The sequence below is a fragment of the Manis pentadactyla genome, chromosome X, assembly GCF_030020395.1.
Source record: "Manis pentadactyla isolate mManPen7 chromosome X, mManPen7.hap1, whole genome shotgun sequence".
Classification (NCBI taxonomy): Eukaryota; Metazoa; Chordata; class Mammalia; order Pholidota; family Manidae; genus Manis; species Manis pentadactyla.
The window spans coordinates 152,673,563-152,694,282 of NC_080038.1; positions in this window are offsets into that span (position 1 = coordinate 152,673,563).

The window sequence follows — 20,720 nt, forward strand, 5'->3', positions numbered from 1 at the left end:
CTAGAGCGTATTATGCTCAGTCAAATAGGCCAAGCGGAGAAATACATGTACCAAATGATTTCACTCATGTGCGGAGTATGATAACAAAGAAAAACTGAAGGAAAAGACAGCAGCAGACTCACAGAACCCGAGAGTGGACTAACAGTTACCAAAGAGAAAGGGACTGGGTAGGGTTTGTGGGAAGGGAGTAATAAGTGCGGGGAAAAAGAATGGGGGCATTAGGGTTAGCATGTATAATGTGTAGGGTGGGGTGTCATGGGTAGGGCTGTACAACACAGAGAAGACATGTAGTGATTCTACAGCATCTTAGTACATGCTGACGGAGAGCGGCTGTAACTGGGATTTGGGGTGACTTGGTGAAGAGGGTAGACAGAATAACATAATTTTCTGCATGTGATTGTATATTAATGAGAACAAAAAGAATTTCAAAGTGCAGTAAGAGCACAGCTCTCAAATATCAGAATAAAAGTACAGCCTTTGAGTGCTCCAATCAAAAGACACAGGGTTAGAAGAACTGATGAAAACTCAAGACCACCTACGTGCTCCCTTACTGGAGACTCACTTGAGATCCAAGGACAAAGACAAACTACAAGCTGAAGGGGCGGGGACAGGTACCCTACACAAGTGAAACTGAGAAACAAAGAAAGAAATGGATTCTGTTTTGGACCCCAGAGAGAGTCAGTAGAAAATCGCCCTATCTAGCCACCGTGAATTCTTTTTGTTTGGTTTCAGCAGTGCTCAGGCATAGATTTAGTGGTGCAGCAACTTCCTTCTCATTTCCTCTCACCTCAACAAATGAATTGCTGTAATAATATGCGTCTGGGCATTTATAATCATTGCTTTTTATAATGTTCACGAGTGTAAAGAAGTAATAACCACTTAAAGAGGGAAGTTTGGACACTCAAATAAACACTTCACTCCACAACACACTCTTTGTTCCCAACTGCTCCTGTCCAGAAATAGGTGTTAATTCATATTTGTCCCTCCACCTATCAGCAGTGATCACGCCAATGTCCCTCAAACATGGTGGTGTGCAAAGGGCCAAGTACACTTTTCTGTCGACAACAGGCCCAGACGAAGGATACTTGTGGTCTTCAGGGATCACTTCCTCACTGAATGTGGCTAAATAAAGTCAACAAGCGAGCAGGAAGTATAAGAGGACAGATGACAAAAATACGAGTTCAAGTCCTTTCACCTCCATTTACTGGTTTTGTAAGCACACTCTGCTGACTCTACCTGAAAGCGTATCGGTGAACACAGTGCTCTCCTTATGGCTTAGTTACCTTGCAAGGTTTCTGGAAGCATAATGTAGGGAAGAGACATAGGCTATGTTGTTAACTGTTCTGTACATAAGGATAGATTGGCAGACAAAAAGATGATTGTTTCATAGATAGATAGGTAGACAGACGACAGGTGAAAGATAGATAGATAGGTACATAGATTAATAGATGATAGACATCATAGATAGATGATAGGAAGATAGATAGATAGATACGTGGATAGATACATAGATAGATACATAGATATATACATACATAGATACATAGATAGACAGACAGACCTTTAGATAGGTAGATACAGATACATGTCGATTGACACAAAGCTATTATTCATAACCAGGAGTTGAATGGTGAATAACATAGCTAAACTACAAACAAAAAGGAAGAATGAAATCCAGTTTAAAAAGTGCAGTAAACAGCCTTAAGAAGAAAACAAATACTACCATTTGCAATGACGTGGATGGAGCAAGACGGTAGTATGTTCAGAAAAATAGGGCAGGCGGATAAAGTCAAGTACCCAGTGATTTCACTCATGTGTGGAGTATAACAACAAAGAAAAACTGAAGTAAAAAAACAGCAGCAGACTCACAGAACCCGAGAGTTGACTAAAAGTAACCAAAGGAAAAAGGACTGGGCAGGGTGAGTCTGAAGGGAGGGATAAGTGTGGGGAGAAAGAATGGGGGCATTAAGTTTAGCATGTATAATGCGCGGGGTCGGGTGTGCATGGGGAGTACTGTACAACACAGAGAAGACTAGTAGAGATCATATAGCATCTTACTACTCACTGATGGACAGTGACTGTAACAGGGACTTTTGGGGGGGACATGGTGAAGGGGTCTACAGCATCCAACTACGCCGATCGGCAGTGACTGAAGAGGTTTTTCGGGGGAATTTGGTGAAGGGGGGAGCATAGTAAACATAATGTTCTTCACGTGATTGTAGATTAATGATAAAAAATATTCTTTAAGTGCAATAAGTGCACAGCTCTGAATCATCAGAATAAAAGGTCAGGCACTGAGTGCTGCAAACAAAAGACACAGGGATAAAAGAAGGGATGAAAACTCAAGACACCTACGTGCTTACTTACAGGAGACTCACTTGAGATCCAAGGACACAGACAAACTACAAGCCGAAGGTGTGTGGACAAGTACCCTACACGAGTGAAACGGAAAATCAAACAATCAAGCAAATGGATTCTGTTTGAGTCCCCAGAGACAGTCAGCAGAAAATAGCCCTATCTGGCCACCGTGAATTCTTTTTGTTTGGTTTCAACAGTTCCCAGCCATAGATTTAGTGGTGCAGCAACATACTTCTCATTTTCTCTCACCTCAACAACTGAGTTGCTGCAATAATAAGAATCTGGGCCTTTGAAATCAGTGGATTTTATGATGTTCACGAATGTGAAAATCTAATAACCACCTAAAGAGGGAAGTTTGGACACTCAATAAACACGTCACTCCACAATACACTGTTAGCTCCCAACTGCTCCTATCTAGAAATTGGTGTTCCTTTTTATTTGACCCTCCGTCCTATCGGCGGTGATCACGCTGATGTCCTTCAAACATGGTGGTGAGCAAAGCAACAAGTTGACTTTTCTGTCGACAACAGGCCCAGAGGAATGATACTTGAGATCTTCAGGGAGCCCTTAGTCAATGAATGTGGCTAAATACAGACAGTAAGTTAGAAGGAGATGAAAGAGGACAGGGGATAGAGACACGGGTTCAAGTCCCAGCACAACCATTTCCTGGTTTTGTAGGTACACGCGGCCGACTCGAACTGCAAGTGTCTCGGTGAACCCAGTGCTCCCTCTGCAGCCTAGATACTTTGCAGGATTTTTGGGAGCATAGTGCAGGAAAGTGATATAGGGTATATGGTTAACTGTTCTGTACAGATGGACAGATGGACAGACAAAAGGAAGATTGATTGTGTAATTGATTAATAGATAGACAGACAGATAGATAGATATAGGTACATATCGATTAGCACAAAGCTACTGCTCATAACAAGGAGAGCAATGGTGAAAGCACATTGCAAAACTACAAACAAAAAAGAAGAATGAAATCCAGTTTAAAAAGTGCAGTAAGCAGCCATAAGAAGAAAACAAATCCTATCATTTGCAATAACGTGGATGGAGCTAGAGCGTATTATGCTCAGTCAAATAGGCCAAGCGGAGAAATACATGTACCAAATGATTTCACTCATGTGCGGAGTATGATAACAAAGAAAAACTGAAGGAAAAGACAGCAGCAGACTCACAGAACCCGAGAGTGGACTAACAGTTACCAAAGAGAAAGGGACTGGGTAGGGTTTGTGGGAAGGGAGTAATAAGTGCGGGGAAAAAGAATGGGGGCATTAGGATTAGCATGTATAATGTGTAGGGTGGGGTGTCATGGGTAGGGCTGTACAACACAGAGAAGACATGTAGTGATTCTACAGCATCTTAGTACATGCTGACGGAGAGCGGCTGTAACTGGGATTTGGGGTGACTTGGTGAAGAGGGTAGACAGAATAACATAATTTTCTGCATGTGATTGTATATTAATGAGAACAAAAAGAATTTCAAAGTGCAGTAAGAGCACAGCTCTCAAATATCAGAATAAAAGTACAGCCTTTGAGTGCTCCAATCAAAAGACACAGGGTTAGAAGAACTGATGAAAACTCAAGACCACCTACGTGCTCCCTTACTGGAGACTCACTTGAGATCCAAGGACAAAGACAAACTACAAGCTGAAGGGGCGGGGACAGGTACCCTACACAAGTGAAACTGAGAAACAAAGAAAGAAATGGATTCTGTTTTGGACCCCAGAGAGAGTCAGTAGAAAATAGCCCTATCTAGCCACTGTGAATTCTTTTTGTTTGGTTTCAGCAGTGCTCAGGCATAGATTTAGTGGTGCAGCAACTTCCTTCTCATTTCCTCTCACCTCAACAAATGAATTGCTGTAATAATATGCGTCTGGGCATTTATAATCATTGCTTTTTATGATGTTCACGAATGTAAAGAAGTAATAACCACCTAAAGAGGGAAGTTTGGACACTCAATTAAACACTTCACTCCACAACACACTCTTTGTTCCCAACTGCTCCTGTCCAGAAATAGGTGTTAATTCATATTTGTCCCTCCACCTATCAGCAGTGATCACGCCAATGTCCCTCAAACATGGTGGTGTGCAAAGGGCCAAGTACACTTTTCTGTCGACAACAGGCCCAGACGAAGGATACTTGTGGTCTTCAGGGATCACTTCCTCACTGAATGTGGCTAAATAAAGTCAACAAGCGAGCAGGAAGTATAAGAGGACAGATGACAAAGATACGAGTTCAAGTCCTTTCACCTCCATTTACTGGTTTTGTAAGCACACTCTGCTGACTCTACCTGAAAGCGTATCGGTGAACACAGTGCTCTCCTTATGGCTTAGTTACCTTGCAAGGTTTCTGGAAGCATAATGTAGGGAAGAGACATAGGCTATGTTGTTAACTGGTCTGTACATAAGGATAGATTGGCAGACAAAAAGATGATTGTTTCATAGATAGATAGGTAGACAGACGACAGGTGAAAGATAGATAGATAGGTACATAGATTAATAGATGATAGACATCATAGATAGATGATAGGAAGATAGATAGATAGATACGTGGATAGATACATAGATAGATACATAGATATATACATACATAGATACATAGATAGACAGACAGACCTTTAGATAGGTAGATACAGATACATGTCGATTGACACAAAGCTATTATTCATAACCAGGAGTTGAATGGTGAATAACATAGCTAAACTACAAACAAAAAGGAAGAATGAAATCCAGTTTAAAAAGTGCAGTAAGCAGCCTTAAGAAGAAAACAAATACTACCATTTGCAATGACGTGGATGGAGCAAGACGGTAGTATGTTCAGAAAAATAGGGCAGGCGGATAAAGTCAAGTACCCAGTGATTTCACTCATGTGTGGAGTATAACAACAAAGAAAAACTGAAGTAAAAAAACAGCAGCAGACTCACAGAACCCGAGAGTTGACTAAAAGTAACCAAAGGAAAAAGGACTGGGCAGGGTGAGTCTGAAGGGAGGGATAAGTGTGGGGAGAAAGAATGGGGGCATTAAGTTTAGCATGTATAATGCGCGGGGTCGGGTGTGCATGGGGAGTACTGTACAACACAGAGAAGACTAGTAGAGATCATATAGCATCTTACTACTCACTGATGGACAGTGACTGTAACGGGGACTTTTGGGGGGGACATGGTGAAGGGGTCTACAGCATCCAACTACGCTGATCGGCAGTGACTGAAGAGGTTTTTCGGGGGGACTTGGTGAAGGGGGGAGCATAGTAAACATAATGTTCTTCACGTGATTGTAGATTAATGATAAAAATATTCTTTAAGTGCAATAAGTGCACAGCTCTGAATCATCAGAATAAAAGGTCAGGCACTGAGTGCTGCAAACAAAAGACACAGGGATAAAAGAAGGGATGAAAACTCAAGACACCTACGTGCTTACTTACAGGAGACTCACTTGAGATCCAAGGACACAGACAAACTACAAGCCGAAGGTGTGTGGACAAGTACCCTACACGAGTGAAACGGAAAATCAAACAATCAAGCAAATGGATTCTGTTTGAGTCCCCAGAGACAGTCAGCAGAAAATAGCCCTATCTGGCCACCGTGAATTCTTTTTGTTTGGTTTCAACAGTTCCCAGCCATAGATTTAGTGGTGCAGCAACATACTTCTCATTTTCTCTCACCTCAACAACTGAGTTGCTGCAATAATAAGAATCTGGGCCTTTGAAATCAGTGGATTTTATGATGTTCACGAATGTGAAAATCTAATAACCACCTAAAGAGGGAAGTTTGGACACTCAATAAACACGTCACTCCACAATACACTGTTAGCTCCCAACTGCTCCTATCTAGAAATTGGTGTTCCTTTTTATTTGACCCTCCGTCCTATCGGCGGTGATCACGCTGATGTCCTTCAAACATGGTGGTGAGCAAAGCAACAAGTTTACTTTTCTGTCGACAACAGGCCCAGAGGAATGATACTTGAGATCTTCAGGGAGCCCTTAGTCAATGAATGTGGCTAAATACAGACAGCAAGTTAGAAGGAGATGAAAGAGGACAGGGGATAGAGACACGGGTTCAAGTCCCAGCACAACCATTTCCTGGTTTTGTAGGTACACGCGGCCGACTCGAACTGCAAGTGTCTCGGTGAACCCAGTGCTCCCTCTGCAGCCTAGATACTTTGCAGGATTTTTGGGAGCATAGTGCAGGAAAGTGATATAGGGTATATGGTTAACTGTTCTGTACAGATGGACAGATGGACAGACAAAAGGAAGATTGATTGTGTAATTGATTAATAGATAGACAGACAGATAGATAGATATAGGTACATATCGATTAGCACAAAGCTACTGCTCATAACAAGGAGAGCAATGGTGAAAGCACATTGCAAAACTACAAACAAAAAAGAAGAATGAAATCCAGTTTAAAAAGTGCAGTAAGCAGCCATAAGAAGAAAACAAATCCTATCATTTGCAATAACGTGGATGGAGCTAGAGCGTATTATGCTCAGTCAAATAGGCCAAGCGGAGAAATACATGTACCAAATGATTTCACTCATGTGCGGAGTATGATAACAAAGAAAAACTGAAAGAAAAGACAGCAGCAGACTCACAGAACCCGAGAGTGGACTAACAGTTACCAAAGAGAAAGGGACTGGGTAGGGTTTGTGGGAAGGGAGTAATAAGTGCGGGGAAAAAGAATGGGGGCATTAGGGTTAGCATGTATAATGTGTAGGGTGGGGTGTCATGGGTAGGGCTGTACAACACAGAGAAGACATGTAGTGATTCTACAGCATCTTAGTACATGCTGACGGAGAGCGGCTGTAACTGGGATTTGGGGTGACTTGGTGAAGAGGGTAGACAGAATAACATAATTTTCTGCATGTGATTGTATATTAATGAGAACAAAAAGAATTTCAAAGTGCAGTAAGAGCACAGCTCTCAAATATCAGAATAAAAGTACAGCCTTTGAGTGCTCCAATCAAAAGACACAGGGTTAGAAGAACTGATGAAAACTCAAGACCACCTACGTGCTCCCTTACTGGAGACTCACTTGAGATCCAAGGACAAAGACAAACTACAAGCTGAAGGGGCGGGGACAGGTACCCTACACAAGTGAAACTGAGAAACAAAGAAAGAAATGGATTCTGTTTTGGACCCCAGAGAGAGTCAGTAGAAAATCGCCCTATCTAGCCACTGTGAATTCTTTTTGTTTGGTTTCAGCAGTGCTCAGGCATAGATTTAGTGGTGCAGCAACTTCCTTCTCATTTCCTCTCACCTCAACAAATGAATTGCTGTAATAATATGCGTCTGGGCATTTATAATCATTGCTTTTTATGATGTTCACGAATGTAAAGAAGTAATAACCACCTAAAGAGGGAAGTTTGGACACTCAATTAAACACTTCACTCCACAACACACTCTTTGTTCCCAACTGCTCCTGTCCAGAAATAGGTGTTAATTCATATTTGTCCCTCCACCTATCAGCAGTGATCACGCCAATGTCCCTCAAACATGGTGGTGTGCAAAGGGCCAAGTACACTTTTCTGTCGACAACAGGCCCAGACGAAGGATACTTGTGGTCTTCAGGGATCACTTCCTCACTGAATGTGGCTAAATAAAGTCAACAAGCGAGCAGGAAGTATAAGAGGACAGATGACAAAGATACGAGTTCAAGTCCTTTCACCTCCATTTACTGGTTTTGTAAGCACACTCTGCTGACTCTACCTGAAAGCGTATCGGTGAACACAGTGCTCTCCTTATGGCTTAGTTACCTTGCAAGGTTTCTGGAAGCATAATGTAGGGAAGAGACATAGGCTATGTTGTTAACTGTTCTGTACATAAGGATAGATTGGCAGACAAAAAGATGATTGTTTCATAGATAGATAGGTAGACAGACGACAGGTGAAAGATAGATAGATAGGTACATAGATTAATAGATGATAGACATCATAGATAGATGATAGGAAGATAGATAGATAGATACGTGGATAGATACATAGATAGATACATAGATATATACATACATAGATACATAGATAGACAGACAGACCTTTAGATAGGTAGATACAGATACATGTCGATTGACACAAAGCTATTATTCATAACCAGGAGTTGAATGGTGAATAACATAGCTAAACTACAAACAAAAAGGAAGAATGAAATCCAGTTTAAAAAGTGCAGTAAGCAGCCTTAAGAAGAAAACAAATACTACCATTTGCAATGACGTGGATGGAGCAAGACGGTAGTATGTTCAGAAAAATAGGGCAGGCGGATAAAGTCAAGTACCCAGTGATTTCACTCATGTGTGGAGTATAACAACAAAGAAAAACTGAAGTAAAAAAACAGCAGCAGACTCACAGAACCCGAGAGTTGACTAAAAGTAACCAAAGGAAAAAGGACTGGGCAGGGTGAGTCTGAAGGGAGGGATAAGTGTGGGGAGAAAGAATGGGGGCATTAAGTTTAGCATGTATAATGCGCGGGGTCGGGTGTGCATGGGGAGTACTGTACAACACAGAGAAGACTAGTAGAGATCATATAGCATCTTACTACTCACTGATGGACAGTGACTGTAACGGGGACTTTTGGGGGGGACATGGTGAAGGGGTCTACAGCATCCAACTACGCTGATCGGCAGTGACTGAAGAGGTTTTTCGGGGGGACTTGGTGAAGGGGAGAGAATAGTAAACATAATGTTCTTCACGTGATTGTAGATTAATGATAAAAATATTCTTTAAGTGCAATAAGTGCACAGCTCTGAATCATCAGAATAAAAGGTCAGGCACTGAGTGCTGCAAACAAAAGACACAGGGATAAAAGAAGGGATGAAAACTCAAGACACCTACGTGCTTACTTACAGGAGACTCACTTGAGATCCAAGGACACAGACAAACTACAAGCCGAAGGTGTGTGGACAAGTACCCTACACGAGTGAAACGGAAAATCAAACAATCAAGCAAATGGATTCTGTTTGAGTCCCCAGAGACAGTCAGCAGAAAATAGCCCTATCTGGCCACCGTGAATTCTTTTTGTTTGGTTTCAACAGTTCCCAGCCATAGATTTAGTGGTGCAGCAACATACTTCTCATTTTCTCTCACCTCAACAACTGAGTTGCTGCAATAATAAGAATCTGGGCCTTTGAAATCAGTGGATTTTATGATGTTCACGAATGTGAAAATCTAATAACCACCTAAAGAGGGAAGTTTGGACACTCAATAAACACGTCACTCCACAATACACTGTTAGCTCCCAACTGCTCCTATCTAGAAATTGGTGTTCCTTTTTATTTGACCCTCCGTCCTATCGGCGGTGATCACGCTGATGTCCTTCAAACATGGTGGTGAGCAAAGCAACAAGTTGACTTTTCTGTCGACAACAGGCCCAGAGGAATGATACTTGAGATCTTCAGGGAGCCCTTAGTCAATGAATGTGGCTAAATACAGACAGCAAGTTAGAAGGAGATGAAAGAGGACAGGGGATAGAGACACGGGTTCAAGTCCCAGCACAACCATTTCCTGGTTTTGTAGGTACACGCGGCCGACTCGAACTGCAAGTGTCTCGGTGAACCCAGTGCTCCCTCTGCAGCCTAGATACTTTGCAGGATTTTTGGGAGCATAGTGCAGGAAAGTGATATAGGGTATATGGTTAACTGTTCTGTACAGATGGACAGATGGACAGACAAAAGGAAGATTGATTGTGTAATTGATTAATAGATAGACAGACAGATAGATAGATATAGGTACATATCGATTAGCACAAAGCTACTGCTCATAACAAGGAGAGCAATGGTGAAAGCACATTGCAAAACTACAAACAAAAAAGAAGAATGAAATCCAGTTTAAAAAGTGCAGTAAGCAGCCATAAGAAGAAAACAAATCCTATCATTTGCAATAACGTGGATGGAGCTAGAGCGTATTATGCTCAGTCAAATAGGCCAAGCGGAGAAATACATGTACCAAATGATTTCACTCATGTGCGGAGTATGATAACAAAGAAAAACTGAAGGAAAAGACAGCAGCAGACTCACAGAACCCGAGAGTGGACTAACAGTTACCAAAGAGAAAGGGACTGGGTAGGGTTTGTGGGAAGGGAGTAATAAGTGCGGGGAAAAAGAATGGGGGCATTAGGGTTAGCATGTATAATGTGTAGGGTGGGGTGTCATGGGTAGGGCTGTACAACACAGAGAAGACATGTAGTGATTCTACAGCATCTTAGTACATGCTGACGGAGAGCGGCTGTAACTGGGATTTGGGGTGACTTGGTGAAGAGGGTAGACAGAATAACATAATTTTCTGCATGTGATTGTATATTAATGAGAACAAAAAGAATTTCAAAGTGCAGTAAGAGCACAGCTCTCAAATATCAGAATAAAAGTACAGCCTTTGAGTGCTCCAATCAAAAGACACAGGGTTAGAAGAACTGATGAAAACTCAAGACCACCTACGTGCTCCCTTACTGGAGACTCACTTGAGATCCAAGGACAAAGACAAACTACAAGCTGAAGGGGCGGGGACAGGTACCCTACACAACTGAAACTGAGAAACAAAGAAAGAAATGGATTCTGTTTTGGACCCCAGAGAGAGTCAGTAGAAAATCGCCCTATCTAGCCACCGTGAATTCTTTTTGTTTGGTTTCAGCAGTGCTCAGGCATAGATTTAGTGGTGCAGCAACTTCCTTCTCATTTCCTCTCACCTCAACAAATGAATTGCTGTAATAATATGCGTCTGGGCATTTATAATCATTGCTTTTTATAATGTTCACGAGTGTAAAGAAGTAATAACCACTTAAAGAGGGAAGTTTGGACACTCAAATAAACACTTCACTCCACAACACACTCTTTGTTCCCAACTGCTCCTGTCCAGAAATAGGTGTTAATTCATATTTGTCCCTCCACCTATCAGCAGTGATCACGCCAATGTCCCTCAAACATGGTGGTGTGCAAAGGGCCAAGTACACTTTTCTGTCGACAACAGGCCCAGACGAAGGATACTTGTGGTCTTCAGGGATCACTTCCTCACTGAATGTGGCTAAATAAAGTCAACAAGCGAGCAGGAAGTATAAGAGGACAGATGACAAAAATACGAGTTCAAGTCCTTTCACCTCCATTTACTGGTTTTGTAAGCACACTCTGCTGACTCTACCTGAAAGCGTATCGGTGAACACAGTGCTCTCCTTATGGCTTAGTTACCTTGCAAGGTTTCTGGAAGCATAATGTAGGGAAGAGACATAGGCTATGTTGTTAACTGTTCTGTACATAAGGATAGATTGGCAGACAAAAAGATGATTGTTTCATAGATAGATAGGTAGACAGACGACAGGTGAAAGATAGATAGATAGGTACATAGATTAATAGATGATAGACATCATAGATAGATGATAGGAAGATAGATAGATAGATACGTGGATAGATACATAGATAGATACATAGATATATACATACATAGATACATAGATAGACAGACAGACCTTTAGATAGGTAGATACAGATACATGTCGATTGACACAAAGCTATTATTCATAACCAGGAGTTGAATGGTGAATAACATAGCTAAACTACAAACAAAAAGGAAGAATGAAATCCAGTTTAAAAAGTGCAGTAAACAGCCTTAAGAAGAAAACAAATACTACCATTTGCAATGACGTGGATGGAGCAAGACGGTAGTATGTTCAGAAAAATAGGGCAGGCGGATAAAGTCAAGTACCCAGTGATTTCACTCATGTGTGGAGTATAACAACAAAGAAAAACTGAAGTAAAAAAACAGCAGCAGACTCACAGAACCCGAGAGTTGACTAAAAGTAACCAAAGGAAAAAGGACTGGGCAGGGTGAGTCTGAAGGGAGGGATAAGTGTGGGGAGAAAGAATGGGGGCATTAAGTTTAGCATGTATAATGCGCGGGGTCGGGTGTGCATGGGGAGTACTGTACAACACAGAGAAGACTAGTAGAGATCATATAGCATCTTACTACTCACTGATGGACAGTGACTGTAACAGGGACTTTTGGGGGGGACATGGTGAAGGGGTCTACAGCATCCAACTACGCCGATCGGCAGTGACTGAAGAGGTTTTTCGGGGGAATTTGGTGAAGGGGGGAGCATAGTAAACATAATGTTCTTCACGTGATTGTAGATTAATGATAAAAAATATTCTTTAAGTGCAATAAGTGCACAGCTCTGAATCATCAGAATAAAAGGTCAGGCACTGAGTGCTGCAAACAAAAGACACAGGGATAAAAGAAGGGATGAAAACTCAAGACACCTACGTGCTTACTTACAGGAGACTCACTTGAGATCCAAGGACACAGACAAACTACAAGCCGAAGGTGTGTGGACAAGTACCCTACACGAGTGAAACGGAAAATCAAACAATCAAGCAAATGGATTCTGTTTGAGTCCCCAGAGACAGTCAGCAGAAAATAGCCCTATCTGGCCACCGTGAATTCTTTTTGTTTGGTTTCAACAGTTCCCAGCCATAGATTTAGTGGTGCAGCAACATACTTCTCATTTTCTCTCACCTCAACAACTGAGTTGCTGCAATAATAAGAATCTGGGCCTTTGAAATCAGTGGATTTTATGATGTTCACGAATGTGAAAATCTAATAACCACCTAAAGAGGGAAGTTTGGACACTCAATAAACACGTCACTCCACAATACACTGTTAGCTCCCAACTGCTCCTATCTAGAAATTGGTGTTCCTTTTTATTTGACCCTCCGTCCTATCGGCGGTGATCACGCTGATGTCCTTCAAACATGGTGGTGAGCAAAGCAACAAGTTGACTTTTCTGTCGACAACAGGCCCAGAGGAATGATACTTGAGATCTTCAGGGAGCCCTTAGTCAATGAATGTGGCTAAATACAGACAGTAAGTTAGAAGGAGATGAAAGAGGACAGGGGATAGAGACACGGGTTCAAGTCCCAGCACAACCATTTCCTGGTTTTGTAGGTACACGCGGCCGACTCGAACTGCAAGTGTCTCGGTGAACCCAGTGCTCCCTCTGCAGCCTAGATACTTTGCAGGATTTTTGGGAGCATAGTGCAGGAAAGTGATATAGGGTATATGGTTAACTGTTCTGTACAGATGGACAGATGGACAGACAAAAGGAAGATTGATTGTGTAATTGATTAATAGATAGACAGACAGATAGATAGATATAGGTACATATCGATTAGCACAAAGCTACTGCTCATAACAAGGAGAGCAATGGTGAAAGCACATTGCAAAACTACAAACAAAAAAGAAGAATGAAATCCAGTTTAAAAAGTGCAGTAAGCAGCCATAAGAAGAAAACAAATCCTATCATTTGCAATAACGTGGATGGAGCTAGAGCGTATTATGCTCAGTCAAATAGGCCAAGCGGAGAAATACATGTACCAAATGATTTCACTCATGTGCGGAGTATGATAACAAAGAAAAACTGAAGGAAAAGACAGCAGCAGACTCACAGAACCCGAGAGTGGACTAACAGTTACCAAAGAGAAAGGGACTGGGTAGGGTTTGTGGGAAGGGAGTAATAAGTGCGGGGAAAAAGAATGGGGGCATTAGGATTAGCATGTATAATGTGTAGGGTGGGGTGTCATGGGTAGGGCTGTACAACACAGAGAAGACATGTAGTGATTCTACAGCATCTTAGTACATGCTGACGGAGAGCGGCTGTAACTGGGATTTGGGGTGACTTGGTGAAGAGGGTAGACAGAATAACATAATTTTCTGCATGTGATTGTATATTAATGAGAACAAAAAGAATTTCAAAGTGCAGTAAGAGCACAGCTCTCAAATATCAGAATAAAAGTACAGCCTTTGAGTGCTCCAATCAAAAGACACAGGGTTAGAAGAACTGATGAAAACTCAAGACCACCTACGTGCTCCCTTACTGGAGACTCACTTGAGATCCAAGGACACAGACAAATTACAAGCTGAAGGGGCGGGGACAGGTACCCTACACAACTGAAACTGAGAAACAAAGAAAGAAATGGATTCTGTTTTGGACCCCAGAGAGAGTCAGTAGAAAATAGCCCTATCTAGCCACCGTGAATTCTTTTTGTTTTTTTTCAGCAGTGCTCAGGCATAGATTTAGTGGTGCAGCAACTTCCTTCTCATTTCCTCTCACCTCAACAAATGAATTGCTGTAATAATATGCGTCTGGGCATTTATAATCATTGCTTTTTATGATGTTCACGAATGTAAAGAAGTAATAACCACCTAAAGAGGGAAGTTTGGACACTCAAATAAACACTTCACTCCACAACACACTCTTTGTTCCCAACTGCTCCTGTCCAGAAATAGGTGTTAATTCATATTTGTCCCTCCACCTATCAGCAGTGATCACGCCAATGTCCCTCAAACATGGTGGTGTGCAAAGGGCCAAGTACACTTTTCTGTCGACAACAGGCCCAGACGAAGGATACTTGTGGTCTTCAGGGATCACTTCCTCACTGAATGTGGCTAAATAAAGTCAACAAGCGAGCAGGAAGTATAAGAGGACAGATGACAAAGATACGAGTTCAAGTCCTTTCACCTCCATTTACTGGTTTTGTAAGCACACTCTGCTGACTCTACCTGAAAGCGTATCGGTGAACACAGTGCTCTCCTTATGGCTTAGTTACCTTGCAAGGTTTCTGGAAGCATAATGTAGGGAAGAGACATAGGCTATGTTGTTAACTGTTCTGTACATAAGGATAGATTGGCAGACAAAAAGATGATTGTTTCATAGATAGATAGGTAGACAGACGACAGGTGAAAGATAGATAGATAGGTACATAGATTAATAGATGATAGACATCATAGATAGATGATAGGAAGATAGATAGATAGATACGTGGATAGATACATAGATAGATACATAGATATATACATACATAGATACATAGATAGACAGACAGACCTTTAGATAGGTAGATACAGATACATGTCGATTGACACAAAGCTATTATTCATAACCAGGAGTTGAATGGTGAATAACATAGCTAAACTACAAACAAAAAGGAAGAATGAAATCCAGTTTAAAAAGTGCAGTAAACAGCCTTAAGAAGAAAACAAATACTACCATTTGCAATGACGTGGATGGAGCAAGACGGTAGTATGTTCAGAAAAATAGGGCAGGCGGATAAAGTCAAGTACCCAGTGATTTCACTCATGTGTGGAGTATAACAACAAAGAAAAACTGAAGTAAAAAAACAGCAGCAGACTCACAGAACCCGAGAGTTGACTAAAAGTAACCAAAGGAAAAAGGACTGGGCAGGGTGAGTCTGAAGGGAGGGATAAGTGTGGGGAGAAAGAATGGGGGCATTAAGTTTAGCATGTATAATGCGCGGGGTCGGGTGTGCATGGGGAGTACTGTACAACACAGAGAAGACTAGTAGAGATCATATAGCATCTTACTACTCACTGATGGACAGTGACTGTAACAGGGACTTTTGGGGGGGACATGGTGAAGGGGTCTACAGCATCCAACTACGCCGATCGGCAGTGACTGAAGAGGTTTTTCGGGGGAATTTGGTGAAGGGGGGAGCATAGTAAACATAATGTTCTTCACGTGATTGTAGATTAATGATAAAAAATATTCTTTAAGTGCAATAAGTGCACAGCTCTGAATCATCAGAATAAAAGGTCAGGCACTGAGTGCTGCAAACAAAAGACACAGGGATAAAAGAAGGGATGAAAACTCAAGACACCTACGTGCTTACTTACAGGAGACTCACTTGAGATCCAAGGACACAGACAAACTACAAGCCGAAGGTGTGTGGACAAGTACCCTACACGAGTGAAACGGAAAATCAAACAATCAAGCAAATGGATTCTGTTTGAGTCCCCAGAGACAGTCAGCAGAAAATAGCCCTATCTGGCCACCGTGAATTCTTTTTGTTTGGTTTCAACAGTTCCCAGCCATAGATTTAGTGGTGCAGCAACATACTTCTCATTTTCTCTCACCTCAACAACTGAGTTGCTGCAATAATAAGAATCTGGGCCTTTGAAATCAGTGGATTTTATGATGTTCACGAATGTGAAAATCTAATAACCACCTAAAGAGGGAAGTTTGGACACTCAATAAACACGTCACTCCACAATACACTGTTAGCTCCCAACTGCTCCTATCTAGAAATTGGTGTTCCTTTTTATTTGACCCTCCGTCCTATCGGCGGTGATCACGCTGATGTCCTTCAAACATGGTGGTGAGCAAAGCAACAAGTTGACTTTTCTGTCGACAACAGGCCCAGAGGAATGATACTTGAGATCTTCAGGGAGCCCTTAGTCAATGAATGTGGCTAAATACAGACAGTAAGTTAGAAGGAGATGAAAGAGGACAGGGGATAGAGACACGGGTTCAAGTCCCAGCACAACCATTTCCTGGTTTTGTAGGTACACGCGGCCGACTCGAACTGCAAGTGTCTCGGTGAACCCAGTGCTCCCTCTGCAGCCTAGATACTTTGCAGGATTTTTGGGAGCATAGTGCAGGAAAGTGATATAGGGTATATGGTTAACTGTTCTGTACAGATGGACAGATGGACAGACAAAAGGAAGATTGATTGTGTAATTGATTAATAGATAGACAGACAGATAGATAGATATAGGTACATATCGATTAGCACAAAGCTACTGCTCATAACAAGGAGAGCAATGGTGAAAGCACATTGCAAAACTACAAACAAAAAAGAAGAATGAAATCCAGTTTAAAAAGTGCAGTAAGCAGCCATAAGAAGAAAACAAATCCTATCATTTGCAATAACGTGGATGGAGCTAGAGCGTATTATGCTCAGTCAAATAGGCCAAGCGGAGAAATACATGTACCAAATGATTTCACTCATGTGCGGAGTATGATAACAAAGAAAAACTGAAGGAAAAGACAGCAGCAGACTCACAGAACCCGAGAGTGGACTAACAGTTACCAAAGAGAAAGGGACTGGGTAGGGTTTGTGGGAAGGGAGTAATAAGTGCGGGGAAAAAGAATGGGGGCATTAGGATTAGCATGTATAATGTGTAGGGTGGGGTGTCATGGGTAGGGCTGTACAACACAGAGAAGACATGTAGTGATTCTACAGCATCTTAGTACATGCTGACGGAGAGCGGCTGTAACTGGGATTTGGGGTGACTTGGTGAAGAGGGTAGACAGAATAACATAATTTTCTGCATGTGATTGTATATTAATGAGAACAAAAAGAATTTCAAAGTGCAGTAAGAGCACAGCTCTCAAATATCAGAATAAAAGTACAGCCTTTGAGTGCTCCAATCAAAAGACACAGGGTTAGAAGAACTGATGAAAACTCAAGACCACCTACGTGCTCCCTTACTGGAGACTCACTTGAGATCCAAGGACACAGACAAATTACAAGCTGAAGGGGCGGGGACAGGTACCCTACACAACTGAAACTGAGAAACAAAGAAAGAAATGGATTCTGTTTTGGACCCCAGAGAGAGTCAGTAGAAAATAGCCCTATCTAGCCACCGTGAATTCTTTTTGTTTTTTTTCAGCAGTGCTCAGGCATAGATTTAGTGGTGCAGCAACTTCCTTCTCATTTCCTCTCACCTCAACAAATGAATTGCTGTAATAATATGCGTCTGGGCATTTATAATCATTGCTTTTTATGATGTTCACGAATGTAAAGAAGTAATAACCACCTAAAGAGGGAAGTTTGGACACTCAAATAAACACTTCACTCCACAACACACTCTTTGTTCCCAACTGCTCCTGTCCAGAAATAGGTGTTAATTCATATTTGTCCCTCCACCTATCAGCAGTGATCACGCCAATGTCCCTCAAACATGGTGGTGTGCAAAGGGCCAAGTACACTTTTCTGTCGACAACAGGCCCAGACGAAGGATACTTGTGGTCTTCAGGGATCACTTCCTCACTGAATGTGGCTAAATAAAGTCAACAAGCGAGCAGGAAGTATAAGAGGACAGATGACAAAGATACGAGTTCAAGTCCTTTCACCTCCATTTACTGGTTTTGTAAGCACACTCTGCTGACTCTACCTGAAAGCGTATCGGTGAACACAGTGCTCTCCTTATGGCTTAGTTACCTTGCAAGGTTTCTGGAAGCATAATGTAGGGAAGAGACATAGGCTATGTTGTTAACTGTTCTGTACATAAGGATAGATTGGCAGACAAAAAGATGATTGTTTCATAGATAGATAGGTAGACAGACGACAGGTGAAAGATAGATAGATAGGTACATAGATTAATAGATGATAGACATCATAGATAGATGATAGGAAGATAGATAGATAGATACGTGGATAGATACATAGATAGATACATAGATATATACATACATAGATACATAGATAGACAGACAGACCTTTAGATAGGTAGATACAGATACATGTCGATTGACACAAAGCTATTATTCATAACCAGGAGTTGAATGGTGAATAACATAGCTAAACTACAAACAAAAAGGAAGAATGAAATCCAGTTTAAAAAGTGCAGTAAACAGCCTTAAGAAGAAAACAAATACTACCATTTGCAATGACGTGGATGGAGCAAGACGGTAGTATGTTCAGAAAAATAGGGCAGGCGGATAAAGTCAAGTACCCAGTGATTTCACTCATGTGTGGAGTATAACAACAAAGAAAAACTGAAGTAAAAAAACAGCAGCAGACTCACAGAACCCGAGAGTTGACTAAAAGTAACCAAAGGAAAAAGGACTGGGCAGGGTGAGTCTGAAGGGAGGGATAAGTGTGGGGAGAAAGAATGGGGGCATTAAGTTTAGCATGTATAATGCGCGGGGTCGGGTGTGCATGGGGAGTACTGTACAACACAGAGAAGACTAGTAGAGATCATATAGCATCTTACTACTCACTGATGGACAGTGACTGTAACAGGGACTTTTGGGGGGGACATGGTGAAGGGGTCTACAGCATCCAACTACGCCGATCGGCAGTGACTGAAGAGGTTTTTCGGGGGAATTTGGTGAAGGGGGGAGCATAGTAAACATAATGTTCTTCACGTGATTGTAGATTAATGATAAAAAATATTCTTTAAGTGCAATAAGTGCACAGCTCTGAATCATCAGAATAAAAGGTCAGGCACTGAGTGCTGCAAACAAAAGACACAGGGATAAAAGAAGGGATGAAAACTCAAGACACCTACGTGCTTACTTACAGGAGACTCACTTGAGATCCAAGGACACAGACAAACTACAAGCCGAAGGTGTGTGGACAAGTACCCTACACGAGTGAAACGGAAAATCAAACAATCAAGCAAATGGATTCTGTTTGAGTCCCCAGAGACAGTCAGCAGAAAATAGCCCTATCTGGCCACCGTGAATTCTTTTTGTTTGGTTTCAACAGTTCCCAGCCATAGATTTAGTGGTGCAGCAACATACTTCTCATTTTCTCTCACCTCAACAACTGAGTTGCTGCAATAATAAGAATCTGGGCCTTTGAAATCAGTGGATTTTATGATGTTCACGAATGTGAAAATCTAATAACCACCTAAAGAGGGAAGTTTGGACACTCAATAAACACGTCACTCCACAATACACTGTTAGCTCCCAACTGCTCCTATCTAGAAATTGGTGTTCCTTTTTATTTGACCCTCCGTCCTATCGGCGGTGATCACGCTGATGTCCTTCAAACATGGTGGTGAGCAAAGCAACAAGTTGACTTTTCTGTCGACAACAGGCCCAGAGGAATGATACTTGAGATCTTCAGGGAGCCCTTAGTCAATGAATGTGGCTAAATACAGACAGTAAGTTAGAAGGAGATGAAAGAGGACAGGGGATAGAGACATGGGTTCAAGTCCCAGCACAACCATTTCCTGGTTTTGTAGGTACACGCGGCCGACTCGAACTGCAAGTGTCTCGGTGAACCCAGTGCTCCCTCTGCAGCCTAGATACTTTGCAGGATTTTTGGGAGCATAGTGCAGGAAAGTGATATAGGGTATATGGTTAACTGTTCTGTACAGATGGACAGATGGACAGACAAAAGGAAGATTGATTGTGTAATTGATTAATAGATAGACAGACAGATAGATAGATATAGGTACATATCGATTAGCACAAAGCTACTGCTCATAACAAGGAGAGCAATGGTGAAAGCACATTGCAAAACTACAAACAAAAAAGAAGAATGAAATCCAGTTTAAAAAGTGCAGTAAGCAGCCATAAGAAGAAAACAAATCCTATCATTTGCAATAACGTGGATGGAGCTAGAGCGTATTATGCTCAGTCAAATAGGCCAAGCGGAGAAATACATGTACCAAATGATTTCACTCATGTGCGGAGTATGATAACAAAGAAAAACTGAAGGAAAAGACAGCAGCAGACTCACAGAACCCGAGAGTGGACTAACAGTTACCAAAGAGAAAGGGACTGGGTAGGGTTTGTGGGAAGGGAGTAATAAGTGCGGGGAAAAAGAATGGGGGCATTAGGATTAGCATGTATAAT